The sequence below is a fragment of the Sparus aurata genome, chromosome 10, assembly GCF_900880675.1.
Source record: "Sparus aurata chromosome 10, fSpaAur1.1, whole genome shotgun sequence".
In the NCBI taxonomy this organism is placed as follows: Eukaryota; Metazoa; Chordata; class Actinopteri; order Spariformes; family Sparidae; genus Sparus; species Sparus aurata.
This window is the reverse complement of record NC_044196.1, coordinates 28384582-28401974: the sequence shown is the minus strand read 5'-3', so window position 1 is coordinate 28401974 and position 17393 is coordinate 28384582. Positions and strand designations below refer to the sequence as shown.

Sequence of the window (17393 nt, the reverse complement as noted above, 5' to 3'; positions counted from 1 at the left end):
TGTTTTCAAATGATATTGAATGATGCAATATATCTGGGTATGTTTGTGTATGTAGTGTGCATACTTTGTATGTGTGTTTCTGACATAAGCTACTTTTGGGGACAACTAATGTTAATGTGTTTGTGTGTGTTTTTAGGACCTATTGGGAACCCTTTTTGGCATAAACGCTAAACATGTAAGGACTGCTAGTTCTCATGGGGACCAAAGATCGGTCTTAATGTCCAAAACATGCTTACTGAGGTCCTGGAAGTTTAGAGGTAAGGTATGAATAGAGGTTAGGTTAGGGTTGGGTTTAGGCCTAAATTTGTTTGGGTAAGGGTTAGGGTGTGCTAAGCTGCTCATACCTGTGTGAATGCGGCGTGTGTTAAAAAAAAAAAAAAAAACGTATTATGTATGCTCCCAAAAAGCAGCCAAGTAGAAATGCTGAGACAGTACAAGACCTTTAGAAATGTTATAATTGTGTATGAGCATGACAATACAAGGAAGTGTGTATTTGTAATTTCAAACAATAGTGTGTATGTATGATAGGAAAGTTACAGTGTTTATTTCGCACATACATACGGACATACACACATACATACATAAATGTAGATCCAACCTATTCAAATTGCAGAGCTTGAATTTTAAATCCATTTCTCCTCTCTTTGCATTTATCTTTCAAGTATGCTTTCCTGTGTTCCTCAATGTGGAGAACCTGTTTATATGTAGATGGTGCTTTGTTTGTCATCCATGATGGGACACAAAGAGCCGACACTAGACCTGCACCACGACAGCTATTCCATCAAAGGCACAGACAGCACAGTGAATGATGATTCCTGCTTTGTGCCAGGGTCTGTACCCATCATGCATCAGTTCAAGATAACATGATAGACTGGATGTTGTTTTCGATTTAGAGTGTCACTGAGCGCCGGCAGCGGGGGAAGTGGCAGCGGTGAAATCTTACCTGAACTCCTAAACTAAAATCTGGTCTTAAATGCTGTGAATTTGATTCTAAATATTCAAGGCAAAAAGAAATACACTAAAAGCACAGATTGAACTAAATCAGACGTGAATAAAGGTAAAATAAATAGCAGATGCTAGATGAAAGATGAATACTCTATGTCGGGAGTGAAAGGAAAGTACATGGACATGAAAAAGTGAAAAAGCCCTTCCTCCTGGTCTGATCCTGGGTACTTACAGCTGCGGTTTCCAGGTTGGCGTCAGCTGAACGGAGCTTAATGATGATGACTGACTGCAAGTCATAATTTACCACCACTTCACTGCTTCCAGGTTGAGGATAATGGTGGGGATTAAGGTACAGTAGGTGGAAGGGGTGGGTTTTTAAAGAATCATGCGTCATGAAGTCTTCGTATAAGGTACTCAATAGCTCACATCTGAAATGAGGTCGTCTTTGAGATAAGCTCTTCATGTACATCTTCCAGCGATGTAACGGCACAAAGGTTCAACACGTACGCTGGATTAGAAAGGTCATGATTGAATACGTTTTCTTCATGGGGCACAGGTTTTCCATGAACACACATTTTCCTGGGATGCATAAACTCAATTCCTTGCCGGTTCATGTCATTAATCACATTTTTGTAACTTGATTCATCATTTACATCCCTACAATACAATTTCGATTTGATGGACATGCCCTTGTCCATGTTTGTTGTAATGCACTGAGACGCCAAAATCTTGCGTAAATTTGTATTGGTCAATGGGTCGAGTATCATATTTCCATGGAAACTTTGACTACAGAGGTGAAGAGAGTGACGGATGTAAATAAGCGCAAGTATATTGACATTGTTCTTGTAAATAATAATTGTAAATAAGATTCTTTATACAATATAACATTATGCATACAAACATGCTGACTAAAGGGCTGACAGGTATGCTAATCTCTATAGACTCCATCACTCCAGGGATAAAGTTGGCGCGGTGTTAAATACTGCAACCTCATGTGATAGTGTTATCGCTGACCTTGACTTGTAGAACCCCTGGGAAACTATTTTACTCTGACGCGTAAAACCACAATGTTTAACTTGTTCTCTGCTCAGCTCCAACTCTAAATCCCTGTCTGTCGTGACTGACCTTGAAGTTGGGCTTTGACAAGAGTAAATGTAACAGCATTATAACTGTTGTACAGAAAAGACTCATGAGCTGGAGAGGGCACTTGGCAGATCAGATTATTCCCGAAAACATATTTACTCTTATGTAGCACTGACAGTTATAGTGAAATATGCCTGAGGCTAGGAAAACCTGCATGTGTGTCCTTGCATGTGTGCCTGTGCGTGACAGGCTGAGCTACTTAAGCATAAAGGCGTCAACAGACACACAATGTACAACACAATGTGGTCAGACAACAAAGATGATAACTCACCTCCACAGTTCTCTCAAACTCCCCACAGATATTGCCTCATTCTGATACAATAAGACGGATATATATACTGTCGATAGACGAATACCCATTGAAATGGGCTTGAACCCTAGCAACAGAGGGCTAACACATGAGCCGAAAGGAATCCATTCAGCTCTTCAGCATGCTCAGCTCCAGTAGGCATTCTCTACGTGAATCCTCGCTGTCTTTGCCTCTTTTTTTATTTGCAGAAGGCCACAATAGCAATCCTTTCAGAGAGAAAAGTGATACTGGCCTCGCCAAGGTTATAAGTAGTATCAAACAAAAAGAATTTGTTTTATCGACACTGTGGCCATTTTTTCCCATCTTTAACACGTTGTAATGGCCAAGACACAGCTGGCCTTGTCCATCCTTCTACTCTCAGGTAGTCCAGGGTGGGTGCAGGCTGCCATCTGTCGTCTTTTCACCTGGAAGTGAAGAGCTAAACCAAGATGTGCTCCTAGGTTGACAATACAATGTCCCACTAGACTCCACAAAATTCTTGTGGAGGTGCTACTGTAGCATAGCAATTATATGGTCCCTGACTGGCTTCCTTCCCAATGGGTACATGCCAAAAGTTGTTGATGAAGCACCCAGTGTGGCTGGAAGCACCGCAGCTGAGGAGCAAACCCAGCTCACTATGCTGGTGGCTCAGTATTTTCCCCCTGCGCCATTCAGGCGATGTGAACTCTATTGTGACAAAGTTCTTGTCGCCAAGCTGTTAACAGAAAACATTTCTCTTCTATATGCATTCCCCTGTGCCAAAGCATTCTATATTTAACGGACTTTGAAATGCACACATTGCTTCTGGCTCCGCTAATACTCTGGTCTCTGGCTGTGGCCCCTGCAGGTGACATTTAGATATAAATGAATGAATGCTACAGTAAGCCAAGCCTTTAAATCTAAACATTCGCCAAACCTGAATCAGCCGATAGATAGCGCGTGTTCCTGGTTCAGATTAATTTAGCACTCCGTTAGGTAACAGTAAAAAGTTGACAGAGGGCATAGGGTGTGACGCATCATGGGGCAAGGCATGGATAAAACATTACAGAAATAAGGCAGGTAAGGGTGAAGATAATTTAAGTCCAGAGTGAGAGCTGCACAAAGGAGATTCAGGAAGAAACATAGAAGAATGGGGTCCTCCGAGCGAAAAAGACAAACAATGAAAGAGGTTGTGGTTAACGATAAAGGGAGGGCAAAGCAGAGGCAGAGGCAGACATGGGAGAAATAGGCAAGAGGATGTTGGTGAGGGGTTGTTAGAGGGGCTACTCCATAATGATTTCAGAGGTCCTCCTAATTGGGCAAATCTCTGAGCAGGCACCCGGTACCCTGCTCTGGAGAACAGGACAGACAGAGTGCAAAGAGAGAGACGGAAGGAAGTGGAAAACATTTTCAGACACAAGGGGGGTGCCATGAAAAGGTTGAGCTATGTGAGCCTAATGAATTGAGAGGTTGTACAAGGGCAGCATTGACCTCCACCCAACTCCCTGCTTCCTACTCGCCTTAATGCCTCTTTCCGACTACCCCGCTGTAAATCAACGACAAGCTGAATCGACTGAAATTCTGAAAAATACATTTGGTCTCGAATGATCACACAACTGTGGCTCAGGGTTGGTCCAGGGACCTTGTTTGTAACCATGTAGCCAGTGAAATAATGGCCCCGGGTGAGGGGTGTGAGAAAAGGAGAAGAGTGCTCTATGAGGGCCTCTCCAGAGGACTAATTTATGAGCATCCTGATCAATGGGTTAATTAAGTGGAGAGACGAGAAAATGGAGAGGGCAGGGGCCGGCCTGACTAGCCAGTGGCAGACAAAACGGAGGAGGGACGGAAGGGCAAATGGGTGGAGGTTAGTAGGGTGGCCGAGGTGGGATGTGGATCCAACTGTGAGGGTCAAATTCCTGTGTGTCCTTAACTAAATTGACTGGGACCTTCCAATAACTCTGGGATGGGAACTTCTTCATTTTAGAGATGATTATGAACTATCGGCTCACCTGCTTCAATCAATACTACTCCACCTCTTCAGATTTGTCAAAGTCTTGAAAAAATAAGATATCAAGAGTGCAATCCATGGGGCAGACCTTTGGAAAATCAATTCAGATATTTACTTGTCAACGAAACCTCAAAAGGAGGAATACACATGTCAAGCACACACATACACACCAACCCTGCTTACACACTCCACACCACTGCGGCCCTTCTGTCTTCCGGAATGTGAAGCACGTTCTCCAGTGAGGGGGAAAGAGCTCATCCTTTGAAATGTGTTTATTCCCGACAAAAGGAGAGAGAGAGAGAGAGAGAGAATGAGGCAGTGGAAAAAAAAAAAAAAAGCAGGGCCAGGAAATCCTGCTGACTCGCAGGCTTCTAAATCGCTGCCCCCTTCTCCCCTTCCCCATCTTGTTTCCATGTCCCTGGAGTTTAAACCCAAATGGAAAGAGATCGTTTCATGTTGGCACCAGGGGAGTTCTGTTGCATTCTTCCCATGTCTTCGTTTCCGCAGGAAACGATCCGCCATCTATAAGCAATACACGTGATCATATAGCCCAGCAAATCAATCTCACAACTCATTAGTTGTTAGCACCAGCGTGCGATCAAGGTTACACTCCCTTACCCTGGCTAATTAAGGTGACAAGACCCTATCTTTCTTCCTCTAATGGTGAGCTGTTCCTCTCTTTACATGCCACCTATCCATTCCTGTCTCCTCCACCTTTATATTCCATACTTCTTATTTCTAATCTTCTAAATTCTTAAATGCCTTAACCACAAAATGTCCATCCTTGTTCTTTACACTTTTCCTCCCTCTTTCTTACACCTTTGGTAAATTCTAGACTGAGGGGACGTATGAAGGGCACTGCACAGGGAAGATGAGTCATTTTCACTGAGATACTGTAGCCTGAGGGTAGCAGATAAGTGCACTCAATAAAGTTTGGTACGAGTCAGAACACTGACATTTATGTTCCTGGTGCTGTGAGCTGCTACCTGTGCAAGTATAGTCTACAAGAAAATCAGCTCATGCAGGTTGTTTGGCCCAGAAGTCATCCACCGAGATTGGAATTTAGCCCCTCTTCCCCGCTACCATTTGTCAGCAGAAGAATTGCCTCAGCCTTGAGAGACAGTGCGAAGAGCCACAGATGAATGATTTAACCGACACACATTGTTTTCTATGAGGGATGAAGGATACACACGCCGCATCCTTAAACATGAAGAGAAAACAAAAGGAAAATGCCTTTGGTTAAAACAAATCAAGAAAGAAAGGCGTGCCAGAGGTTTGGAGGCATTTGCTATTTACTGTGCGCACAAAGGAAGACTCTTTCGCTGTTTGTGTATGTTTTCGTGAATGTGTGTGTCCCTGCTCATCCTCAGGGTTAGTGTTTTCTTTGCTGATTGTGACAATAACAGCGACGATCATTGCCTGCTTGGCATCATCGAGCGCGAAAAGTCTAGCGCTGCCATTCTGGTGCTCATTCATCACTGTCGCGGCTCCTGCTTTCATTTCTAACCAGCATTCATACTCACACACGCATACACACAAACTAAACCAGAATCTAGCAAGGGGCCTGTCAAAGAAGAGAAATATTAATTCACCGCGTAAGAACGGGCTTATTCTTTTCATTAGTGCCCGCCATCGCGACAGCTAAAGCCCAGCAGCCTAACAATGCATCAAGTGGAGCTCGACGGCACACGGAAGTACTCGAAACGCTCCATTTGCTCAGGGGCGGAGGGGTTGAGGCTCAATTCTCAGAGTGAGGTTGAAGAGGTGACGTGCAACTGTACACGCATGCATGCGCCCACACGCATCGACTGCCTACCAATACATTTCTCGGCGGCAGAGGAGGATTGTGACTATGTTGCCCACAGCAGCGGCAACCCCTGGGAGACCGACGGCAGCAACTGGTATCAATGCATCCTCAAGTGTCGCTATTAGCCCAGCGTCTCTGTCCACGCCTCAAACCCGCTTGTCACTTGCGTCAACAAACGGGCATCAAATCGATTATCGGCATAGCCTGTACCATGGGACAGCCACTGGCTATGCCGACACAGAGGCTCATTATGTGTGACCGACTGAGACTGGCACTCAGTGTGTGTCTGCCAGCACGAGAGGGAAATACGTGTGTTTTATAACAAACCCCACATCATTATACAGTGCAGCCACAGTGATAGCACTTCAGCATGTTGGCCAACACAGCCACTACTGCTGCTTCTTCCTTAGCCAGCATTACCAGTCGACTGGTCTTTCTCTAGCTAGTTGTTAGGGCTTTCGGCTGACAGCTCATACTAATACGTGTGGTGGTGTGTCAGCCCATACTAATGTGTGTACACCAGCAGGGAAGAGGTAGCATATAGCAGCTGTTAGGAGTCCAAAATAGAGATGGTGGTGGTGTGATGTTTTTTAGGCCTTCCTCTGCCTTTCTCTCTGCCTTTTATACAGTATGCTCCTTCAAAGCTTGCTTTTTCTGAAGCCCCCCTCCTGTTTGCCTTTCAGCTTGCTACCTCCGCTCTTTTCCATTCCTCGCGACATCCGCGGTCACTTGACTTTCAGAGCACATTCCCTCCTCCTCTCTCTCTGTGTGTGTCTGGGGTAAGAGGGCAGGAACAGCGGCCTGCCTACCTGCCTGTCTCCAGACCCGCTGACCCGGAGCTTGTTTGCGATGCCGAGGGTTTACTGCCGAATGCCCGCGAGGATGTGGCTACTCCTGACCTTGAGACGCTGTCAATACCGTAACTCTCTCCACGTCCCCTATCGATGGTGAAATGGAGCCTACCGCGCGGCGAGATGCACCGCGGCGCCGAGAGAGAGACAGCGCGCAACTGTAATGAGTAACAAGCGAGCAAAATGGGATTTTCCACGAACACGTTAATCTCCAAAGTTATGTTGCAGTGAGATTTGTGTATAAAATCCCTGGACTACGGAAAGGATTGCAGAGGGGTATTAAGGACAAAAAAAACAAAACACGCAGGTGGAATTCCCATGGCTGCAGCAGAGAAATGCAGGGAAGTCACTCAGTTTGCCAGAGGGATGAGCTGCACTGCTCAGAGCAGCATGGATTCCAACTGTCAGTCAATCTGATTGGCCAGAAAGCAGGATGTATTTAATCCCGGCTGTTGCTGACTCCAGTGCTGTTGATTCCATCAAATCTGTATCAAGCTTTCTATTCAGGGCCCAACGCTGCAACACAGGAGCATGAAATCCCATTGTAGCCTTGCACCTCTATTATGAATGGAATTATTTGTTCAGAAATCGCTCGACAGCGGTTTTAATCTTTGCAGGTTCGCTATTGTCGGAGGGAATGCGGAGCTGTATCCAACCTCCCGCACTGTCAAACTTGAGAGGGGAGCACTTCGGAGCTGGCCGGTGGGTGTGTTCTGGGTGGTTTCTCGCTGTCTCTGTGACTTCCTTTGGCTTTTATCTCTTTGAAAGAGAGAGGAGAAAATGTTCATTGATCTTGGCCGGTGGTCAGCCTGGTTCTAGCAGGAGATTGGGGGGGGGGGCGATGTGAAGGTTGCTGCTGCTATTAACCAGAGATTTGAGAAGCGGACATCAGGTTTTTTCGATCAAAATGTGTCAGACAGCGTTTCGACCTTGATCTAACCTTAATGAGCCCACCGGGGACAATACGGCACCGTTCGCCTCCGGTTGACGGACAACACGAGGGTTTGAAGACACACGGAGGAGGCGGAGGGAGAAATGTTTGAAGAGGATGTGTGAGGGAAGGACTTGGGGAGACAGAAACAATATACTGCAATACAGAAAAAAAAGAGGACGACTGAGGCAGAGGGAAAAGAGAGAAAAGAGAGAGGGGGAATGGAGCTGAGACAAGTAATGGCTCTAACCCCTCATCCCCATCTCGCACCCCAGAGAGCAAAGCAAATTCAACAGGCTCAGACAAAGGAGAGAGATGAGCCACTGTGGTGGGACTGTGGGAGACCAGCGCTATAAGCGAATCACAACAAAACAGACAGGCTGAGCAGGGAAGATGGAGGTACTTGTCTCAGGGAGCGATCCTCGACAATATAATGTAATCTTTCCCTTTTTCTCTTTCAATAACTCCAAAAGATAATTGCCAGATCAATAGTATTCACCACCGCATACGCAAGAACTGCATAACAACCAAAAAAAAAATGGGCATCCAAGTTTTGCAAATGCCTTTTTTTTTCCTTTTTTTTTCAGCTCCTGGAACTCAGAGTAAATAAGACATGCTAATGCTTAGGTCTGCTCGTTTTGACCACAATAAAATATTTGGTCATAACGATTTAATGTCGGGATTCTGCACAGCGCCAGAGAACATTGTTTACTGGGCTTTCTCACGAAAGAAAAAATGCAGCCTCCAGCACTTTGGATATTGCAGCAGTCGATGTGTTGATGTCAGTTGTTTTTTTGATGAATTCTGCAGCCTTAATACATACGGACACATGCTGGAGCACAGATACAAACCGGTGAAAACAAACCGAAAGCTTCAGGTTTTAAAATCTTTGCGGGGCTTATCCTTCCAAAAAGATGCTGCCATAGCAACGACACACACTTCTCGCTGAAAAAAAACACAGACAGGCTCCCTCTGAACCAAATGAAGGAGTCGGACACGAATGAATGGAGGAGAGCAACAAATGGATGCACGAATGAGGGATAAAGGAGACGTGCAGAGTATATACGGTCTCGGAGAGCAGCAGCCGACACATGTCGACGAACATGTGCAGAAGACTGTGTGATTACATGCCGAGAACGGTGCTCAAGGGAGAAGAAGAGGTATATTCCCATTGTGAGCAGCTTGTTGTTAATTACCAAACCTTCCTTTATAAAAAAAAGAGGACCCATTGTGGAGCTATTCCATTTAATCAGCTCTATTTTCTACTCGAGAATCAGCAAAAAAACAGAGTACGATGGTGGAGTTTGGTGGCAACGCGGAAGAGGTCCAAGCAACAGGCACATGCCGGAGAATCTGCCAAAATATCTTGTAGTCGATGGCAAGAAGATCGTCGACTATTCTGACAATCGATTATTGTTTCAAGCTAAAATGTCAAAATTTGCAGGTTCCAGCTTCTTAAAAGTGAGGATTTGCTGCTTGTCTTTGTCATTAATGATCGCAAATGAAGAGTCTTTGGGTTTTGGACTGAAGCAACATGAAGAAGACACTAGGAAATTATACTTAGTTTTTTGACATTTTTCGGTCAATGCATTAATTGGCTAATCGTCAGATGTGCATACAGGTCCCCAGAGTTGTTGAATATTCCATCAAAAATACGACCGCTAACTGAGCCTTCAAGTTGGCTGAGAAGCGAGAAAACAAATTTTCACTGATGGGTAAACAAAGTTGTGCCAGCTGTGCTGAAAGTACGTTTCTGCACCTTCAAAGCGATAACTGACACACATTGTTCGCTTTCCTCGTCTTCTCGTAACAAAAGGGAGACATGAGCAACAGTGCCTCCCTGAGGACTCGTCTGTTCAGCCAGCCTTGGCTTTACTAATTCATTTCAACTTTGCTAAACAAACATCTAATTTCGCCGGCATTCATCAGATGAGTACTCCAGTCCTCCAGTCAACATGACAGCGCCCATAGTGCTGAAGATTTTTTTACACAGATGACATCTCTCACCTAAAATTAGCAGCATCTGCTGTCATCTCCGAAAGTCAGAAAGCATCCTCACGCACTGGGGGACCTGCTGTCACTGATTTATCTCCAGTAAAAATAAACAGTGAGGGACAGAATTAGCGGTGGTAAACAGACAGGTAGGCATTTTAAGGACTGTGAAAGTGTGATTGTGATGGCTATTTCAACCCACCCTGTCACAACACCGGTCTGCATCTGTTGACTGCTTGGCGACCCGCGCTAGGAGCCATCAATCTCGCCGACAACGCGCTTAGAACGCTTCAGCCCCATCTGCCTCCAGCTTTGCTGCACCTTGCAGGAGATGGATGGCACCGAGCAGTGTTTTCACGGGGCCTTGCCTGCATTTGGTTGGAACGCGCACAGGAACATTTTTTGAACAAATTCTCGATGGCAGAATGTTCAGGCACACAAAAAGGTGCTTACAGGCCTTCACAAGGCTGTTTTTATAAGGTTGTTGTAAATCAGCCACTGACCCCGGATGAATAGAGGGAACACTGTATTGCATTGCTGCAGAAATGCTCTATGATGTCTTTCTATGTGTGCATATTTCTCTCTTAAACACAAATGCCTGCAAACACTCTGTAGCTTTTTTATCCCCTTTAAAAATCTCCACAGGTCCTCAAAAGTTTCCAACCAGCCGCCATCGAGATAAATAACAACTCCAATGTGACAACATCTATTTAGCACAAGGACAGCGGCACATTTTCTTTCTCCCGCCTCCATTAAAACACTTTTCTCCCCACAGAGGAGAAGCCCCTATCAGACTTACACGGGCACGCTAGCAAGGAGAGAAGCCGAGCCGAGCCGAGCCGCCATCCCCTTCTCGTCGCCGCAGATAAGAACAGAGGTCTTCTTGTCCCTGCTGAATTCTATCATCTAGCAGGCCCTGCCGATCCGAATGCCCCACAACACCAGCCGCAGCATATAAATGCGCCCCATTCTTCATGCTGTGTGTGTGCATGTATTTGTGTTTGTGTGCAGAGAGGAGCATTTAGGGGAATATGTTCTCATGGCCGTGGCGTTTCCTGGGTCTTTTGAGCACAAAGACCCCGGGAGAATGTGCTCATATTAAGTTGAAGGATGATTTCAGCTGGTGAAGGGGGACTTTTGTGAGCGTGTGCGTGCATCGTTTCAATCATCTCCCTGCAACACAGGGTGGTTTTTCCTGGCCGAATGTCCCTTCCACTCCTATTCATCGTACTCGCATTCAAGAGACTGCACAATCAAAGAAGGGCACAGCGATCACCATATGCCCGGTGACTGATCGAGAAGGGATGACTCCGATTAATAAGCTCAAAATCTTGCACGTTAGGAGGACAGAGGAGGGAGCTCAGTCCGACTGAATGGCCTCCTCTGTTTCTCTCATTCCACCACAGGAGCTCCGAGCCCGAGTCCTCGCTAGCGGTACGGACTTGAGGACACATCTTCTCTGTTGGGAAGGATCAGCGGCGCGCCTGCACGAAGCACGACTCGTTCTCAACAGGTCTGACATGACCACAGAGCAAAAAATACACACATGCTGCCAAATCCGAAAGCGTGACAGGGTGTCGATCATTTCAAACATGTTTTGGGCAACACCAAATGCATTTTTAAAAGGACATGTAGGCTGATTAAAAAAAAAAAAGAAGAAGAAAGAAACAAACATTTGCACAGAAATTCTCTCTTGTGCCCCAATTTAGTGATTCTAATGCTCATTTTTTTCACCAGGCATCAAAGATTGTCTTCAAGCACACGCACACACACATTAAAAAATGCAAACTTTAGAGGAATGATCATCTAGAACAACACATTTTACAGCACAGACCGTGTAAACCTCAGCCTACCTGCTAATGTGTGATCCTCTGGTGCTGGTGGGATGCCAGATGCCCACTGATGTTCCCTTTTTTTTTGTTGTTTTTTTTTCCTGAGATTTCGTCCTTCTCCTCCTTCCTTGTCCTCTTCACCAACCCTCCCTCCAGCAGTGGTAAATGTCAAGCGAGCAAAAAGTGCTCGCTTCTAAAAAAAATAGAAAAAAATAATAATAAAAAAACAAAACCTTTCAAAAAAAAAAAAAAAAATGTCCCCCCGGCAGCACCACCTCGTTCAATCCAACCGGGCCGGCAGGTGGGACTTCATGACTGCTGGAGACACCGACAGTGATGCTGGATAGCAGAAACCAAGCCTCTCTACTGCATTAGCCGACACATACAGCGGGATATTGTATGATTCCCCATCCGAGCGGGCTCGGCTCGGCTCGGCTCGGCTCAGCTCAGCTCGGCTCGGTAAACGTCTTCTCCACCACGGCAATATATTAATTAATTTCTCGGCTGACAGTCCGGTTTGCCTCGGGGAGAATGTGTCTTTTTTTATCGACGCTTTAACGACCCCCAAATACCCCGGACGTGTCCACGAGGTCTTGGTGGTTCTGACAGCCGGGAAGTGTCACCTGTGTGGACCCAGTGGTCGCGGCTACTCAGGTTTTTTTTGTTGTTGTTTTTTGAATTTTTTGAGCGTTTTTTCTGGGACGTCGTCGATAAATCCTCAATAAATCCCCCTTAATGCGAACTCCGACACCGCCGAAGTCACGTTGCAAGCCTCGGCTCAGCTTCGGCTCGTCGTGGACTGCGCTGTCGCCGGGTAGTCTTGTGAGAAGATGCTGCCGCTGCTGCTCCTGCCGCCGCCACCGCCGCTGCTGCTGCTGCTGTGTGGCTGCCGTGACCGCGTCGGCTGGCTGTCGCACGCTCGCGCACGTTGGCAGGCAGGCACGCACGCACTCACGCTCGCTCGCACGCTCGCTCTCGGCGTGTGACGCGCGCCGCAGTGTCCTCCCTAGCAAGCTGGTCGCCTTGGCAACGCTTTCCTCTGACCTCAATATGGTCGCTCCTATGCTTAAAACTAATGTGCGGCGCTTCGGCGCAACTTCTGCCGCGGTGACAGGCCCCTCACACTCGGCGGCGGAGTCAGGCGTCAGTGGTCTGCAGCCTCTTCTGCGGAGGGATGCGAAAAATGAACGCTGAGGAGTTTTGATTCTTTTTCGGCATCCCTCTCTCCTCCTCTCCTCCGCTCGCATCCAGCCGGGCAGATCTGCATCAGCATGACGTCAGAAGACGTTAAAGGGATACTAGCCCCTTTTTTCTTTTTTTTTTTTTTCCTCTCTCCTCCACTCCATCCATCCCTCAACCCTGGCCTGCATCTTTCCTTTTCCCACTGTCCTTTCAGCCACCGCCAGCGTCCCTCTTTAACTCGGCTGCCCTCCTCCACCTCTCCATCCATCACGGAGAAACATCCACAGATGCGCATCCTGCAGTTTACCCATCGTAAACTCGGAGAACATTTAATTCTATTTCTCCCCTGGCTAATCCCTACAGGAGGCTCACCATGTTAATCACTGATGGATACATATCACAGGGAGCCAAACAGGGTATTAAATGAACTTTATAGCGACACCACAGAAGATAAAAATGATATCACATACAGTAAAATTAGGATATGCACTCACTAATCATCACCACAAGTCCCTTTTGGAATGTTATTGAGGATTTTTTTTTTTCATGGTGGGCTGCTGACTTCACCAGCCGGCTCATTCATATTCTTTATGTTTTACTTTAAGGGGTAATAACCATCCAACATCCAGCATGGCTGAGTCCCTGCTCTCATCAGTGCAGATGGTAATGGCTGTGTGGTGGCAGCACCTGCTCCTCTGGATGCAGGACAGCCACATGTCTGTCTTATTACCGGGGTCATAACACAGCCAAACATCTGCCTCCGTCACTCTCCCACTGCACAGCCATGTATCCACAGTTGGTGGGCCGGCACCTGCCAGAAATCCCCAGCTCACAGGATAAAAGTCTCCTAAAAAAAAAAAAAATTGAATTTCGCTCCGTCGCCGCTTGTTTTCCTGCTATTATCTGCCGACGCTTAAGCTGGAGTATAATGATTCCCGCCCCCGGTCACATCTAAATGATGCCCATGTGCTTCCAGGCAGCATCCAGATCTCATTGTAGAGAAGATTTACTGCTCAGCATCCATGTGCCAGTGTTCGTTCAGTTCTTCGTATAAACCCCGGGCAGGGGGAAACGGGCTGCTTCTCCGCTCGTGTGGGGGAGCCAGCCTGTCGTCAATCAGCCAAAACATCATGTCAGCCGGTCGTGCTTTTTACCTTTCGGACACATCCAGCGACCTGAGGGACATAGATGAGGCAGAGGGAGGGGAAGCGGGAGATCGCTATGGGGCTACAATCTCGGCTATCAAGACAAATTGTCTTTGGTGGTGGATGTACATTCCCCCAGTGACATCCCATCAGGCCAAGGTGAGGAGGTAGAGGGCCTGCGAGTGTGTGTGTGTCTACACGTACGCGGGTGAAGTTGATGTCCTTCACTTGATAGACCCTTGTAGAGAACCGGCGCTAATGGCCCACCAGGGAGGCCTGACAGCTGAGCCCACGTCCACGTGTACACACTCGCACACGTTCACCTGAATGCCTGTTCCGCACATCTCCTCGTCTCCGATGGACTACACTGATACACTGTAACACACGCATGTATCATGGCACACACAGTCCGATAGCACACAAAGAGCACGCACTATCCCTTCACTGCACACAGACACTCCCAGATGTGATATATGTTGTGTTAGAGGTCAGTTTGCCACTGTGGAGCCCCAGGGGGAGCTGCTGGTCTGTGGAGAATTCCTCTGCAGTGTTTCTGTATGTTCTTATGCCTCCAGAATACCATAATAATGCTTGATTAGCACAGTCCAGTGAAAAGGCCTTCTGGGACAGACGCATCTTTTTTCTATCTCTGGGCTTTCAGTCGAGGTTGGAGCAGAACACCCAGAGGGAAAGTGCTGTAAGCATACACACAGAAAGGCATGTATTTACAGAAGGCTGTAACTGCTAAAATCATAAATGAATAAATAAATGACCAAATAAATAAAAGAATCTGCAATGAATGCAGCCCAAAAATTTGAAACATTTTTGATTTAGGCATTTAGCAATTTATTAAATGTGAGACAAATAGATACTTACCGTATATTCTAACTTCCTCTGTTCATTTCTGGTGTAATTTTCGATTGTATTCTTTCATTTACAATTGTTTAAATGTAATTATTTCTTACACACATTGAAAAGAAAGAAAGAAAATACATATACGAATACTGGTAAGTTTGCGAGGATGAAATTGATATAACATATGTAGGTTTATAAGTAAATATAAGTGAAGGGGAAAATAATAGGCTACTGAAATAGATACGAACATACATTTTAAAAACAAATAAGCTAAAAAATAACACTGAAGAGTAAATGCAAACGTACATATATAGGGGAATTAATACAATTTTTCCATTTAAAGGTGCACTGTGCAGTTTTTGGGAAGGAATTTTAATCAGAAGCGAAATATCTTTATTGACCGATTTTTGTTTTTATGCCTAAACAAACTTGATAAACAAGTTGTCTTGTTTTTCATGAAAAACTTGATAGAGAAAACTGACCATAAAGGACGACACAATTTCATACTGTTTTGTTTATATGTGGGCGGACCCTGCTACCTTTCTCGCTTTTCTTCTGAGAACCCTTTGTTTATTCAGTTATTGAGAAAATAAATATTTCTGAGTTGGCATTATTACCTCATTAATATCATAAATAATGCAATTCTGAGTTTGAATTTCTTATCCAAAACTACAAAGTGCCCCATTAATGGCATACTAATTTATTTATTGAGTTTTTCTACTTTGAGTTTGTCATTGTCGATCCCCCACATCCACTGTCGCATATGTAAATGCATGTACATACGCGTGTCCATGCAGCGGTAAGACATTATCACACGCATACACATGCCTGTGGATTTAATATTCCATTAACAACGGGCTGCTACATCCTGCGATATTACAATCAAATAATTTGTTTGCTCGGAGGTGTTTGCAGTAATATGTCATTGCAATCTCATAAAGCCATTAACCTTTTCTGTCGAAGGTACCAAGAAAGCCCATTTTCTCTCCGCCTAATTTACTTTTCCTGCAACCTGACCTTATTGAGTATGCCCACGAATCCCCTCTTGTGTTTGCAGACTGTGAGAGCCCACGCTGTCACAGAGAGTGAAGTAGAATATCAAAGAAAAAAAACAATTATTTGCTTGTTTACGACTAATTCTAAGGATGGTAGCACCGCGCAAACTCACCTGTGCACACGTACACATTAGGTGCATAATTGCGGGCTATTATCCCCCAGTGGGGGGAAAAAAAGGCCTGCAAAGATGTCATTCCAAAATAGCTGAAAACCGGCTCCAGCTAGCCGATGCCAGGAGCTTTTAATTTACAAAGCTGTTTTTGGCGAAAAGAGACTGGGCTTTAGCACAGTTGGACGCTAGCTTGCCAGCAGAGGCAGAGGAACTGCATGGCAGGAACACACTTTAAATGAAATGTGCTCACTGTCCTCCTGTTCCTGCAGGACCGATTATTCCTCCGCCGCTTCATACTCACGCAGCATGACACAGGAAGTTCAAAATCTCATCCTTCTCCCTCTCCCCCGTGCGCCCTTATCCCCTCCCCCGTGTTCTCGCCCTCACACCTCTAAACTTCTTACACGTCACACCCTGTCTGAATTCCTCACACCGGTTCCCCCTTCACTCTGAACCTCATCACCGGTAATCTCTCTTGACTGTCGTGCAGCCTCACATTTGTTCTCCCTTCTCTCCCTCTCATCTCTCTTTCTACCTTCCTGCTCGCTCGCCACGAGGCACCTGCCCCACCCCCCTCCAAGGTTGGGAACTGGTGTTCTTCCAGCTTCACTCCCACCTCCTCTCCGGCTCTTTACCTCCTGGCACCATGTTCTGCTCCTCACATGCTCGCTTATCTCTGTAGGGTTGGAGTTACGCTGGAGCACAGTGTTATTTATTGGACCGGTGTTTAACGCGGGGTGAAACGGATAGTGAGAGTGTGTTGCGTGAGTCAGGTTCGAGACAGAATGTTAGCTTAAGTATTATGTAGTTCAGCGGAGCGCCAGTGGCATTGAGCAGTTAACAATGGTTGCCAGTCGTGAGTCACGCCAAAGCGCAAACCTTTGCCAACTTTGACCTTGTCGTCTTTCATCACCGTGATGGAGAGAAAAGGTGATGCAAATGAAACATTTTGAAAAATGTGTCTGCGGCATTCAGAATGAAACAGTGTGATGCATTGCAGCCCTCGAGACAATGACACATTCCACTTGGTCGCAGTGGGGTGAAGCTTTTAGTGTTGTCGATATCTTTCAGTTTGCTTAGTCCGACGACTTCGATGAATGCTTCTTGTAACCAAGGGTAGCATCTCATTTCTTGGGCTATTAGCATCAAAAATGTAAGCTAGATGTCACAGGAAGTTGGTGTTTTCCACATCCACTCTGCAAAGTAGCACTAGTGATTTTGTACATACAATGGCAAGAAAATGTATGTAAATCATTTGGAATTTCA

The 17393-nt window shown here is 45.8% G+C and overlaps 1 protein-coding gene across 5 annotated transcripts in view; it reads right to left on the bottom strand.

Annotated features, from left to right (window-relative positions):
• Window positions 1-13037, bottom strand: part of nlgn2a (neuroligin 2a) — a 198348-nt gene extending 185311 nt beyond the window's left edge. For 4 of the 5 annotated variants that reach the window (XR_003985792.1, XM_030432083.1, XM_030432081.1 and 1 more), the window contains exon 1: window positions 11799-13037. The gene's annotated coding sequence lies outside the window, so the exon portion shown is untranslated. The remainder of the gene's footprint in view (window positions 1-11798) is intronic. The other variant, XM_030432082.1, reaches the window with a different exon arrangement.
• Window positions 13038-17393: the final 4356 nt, after the last annotated feature.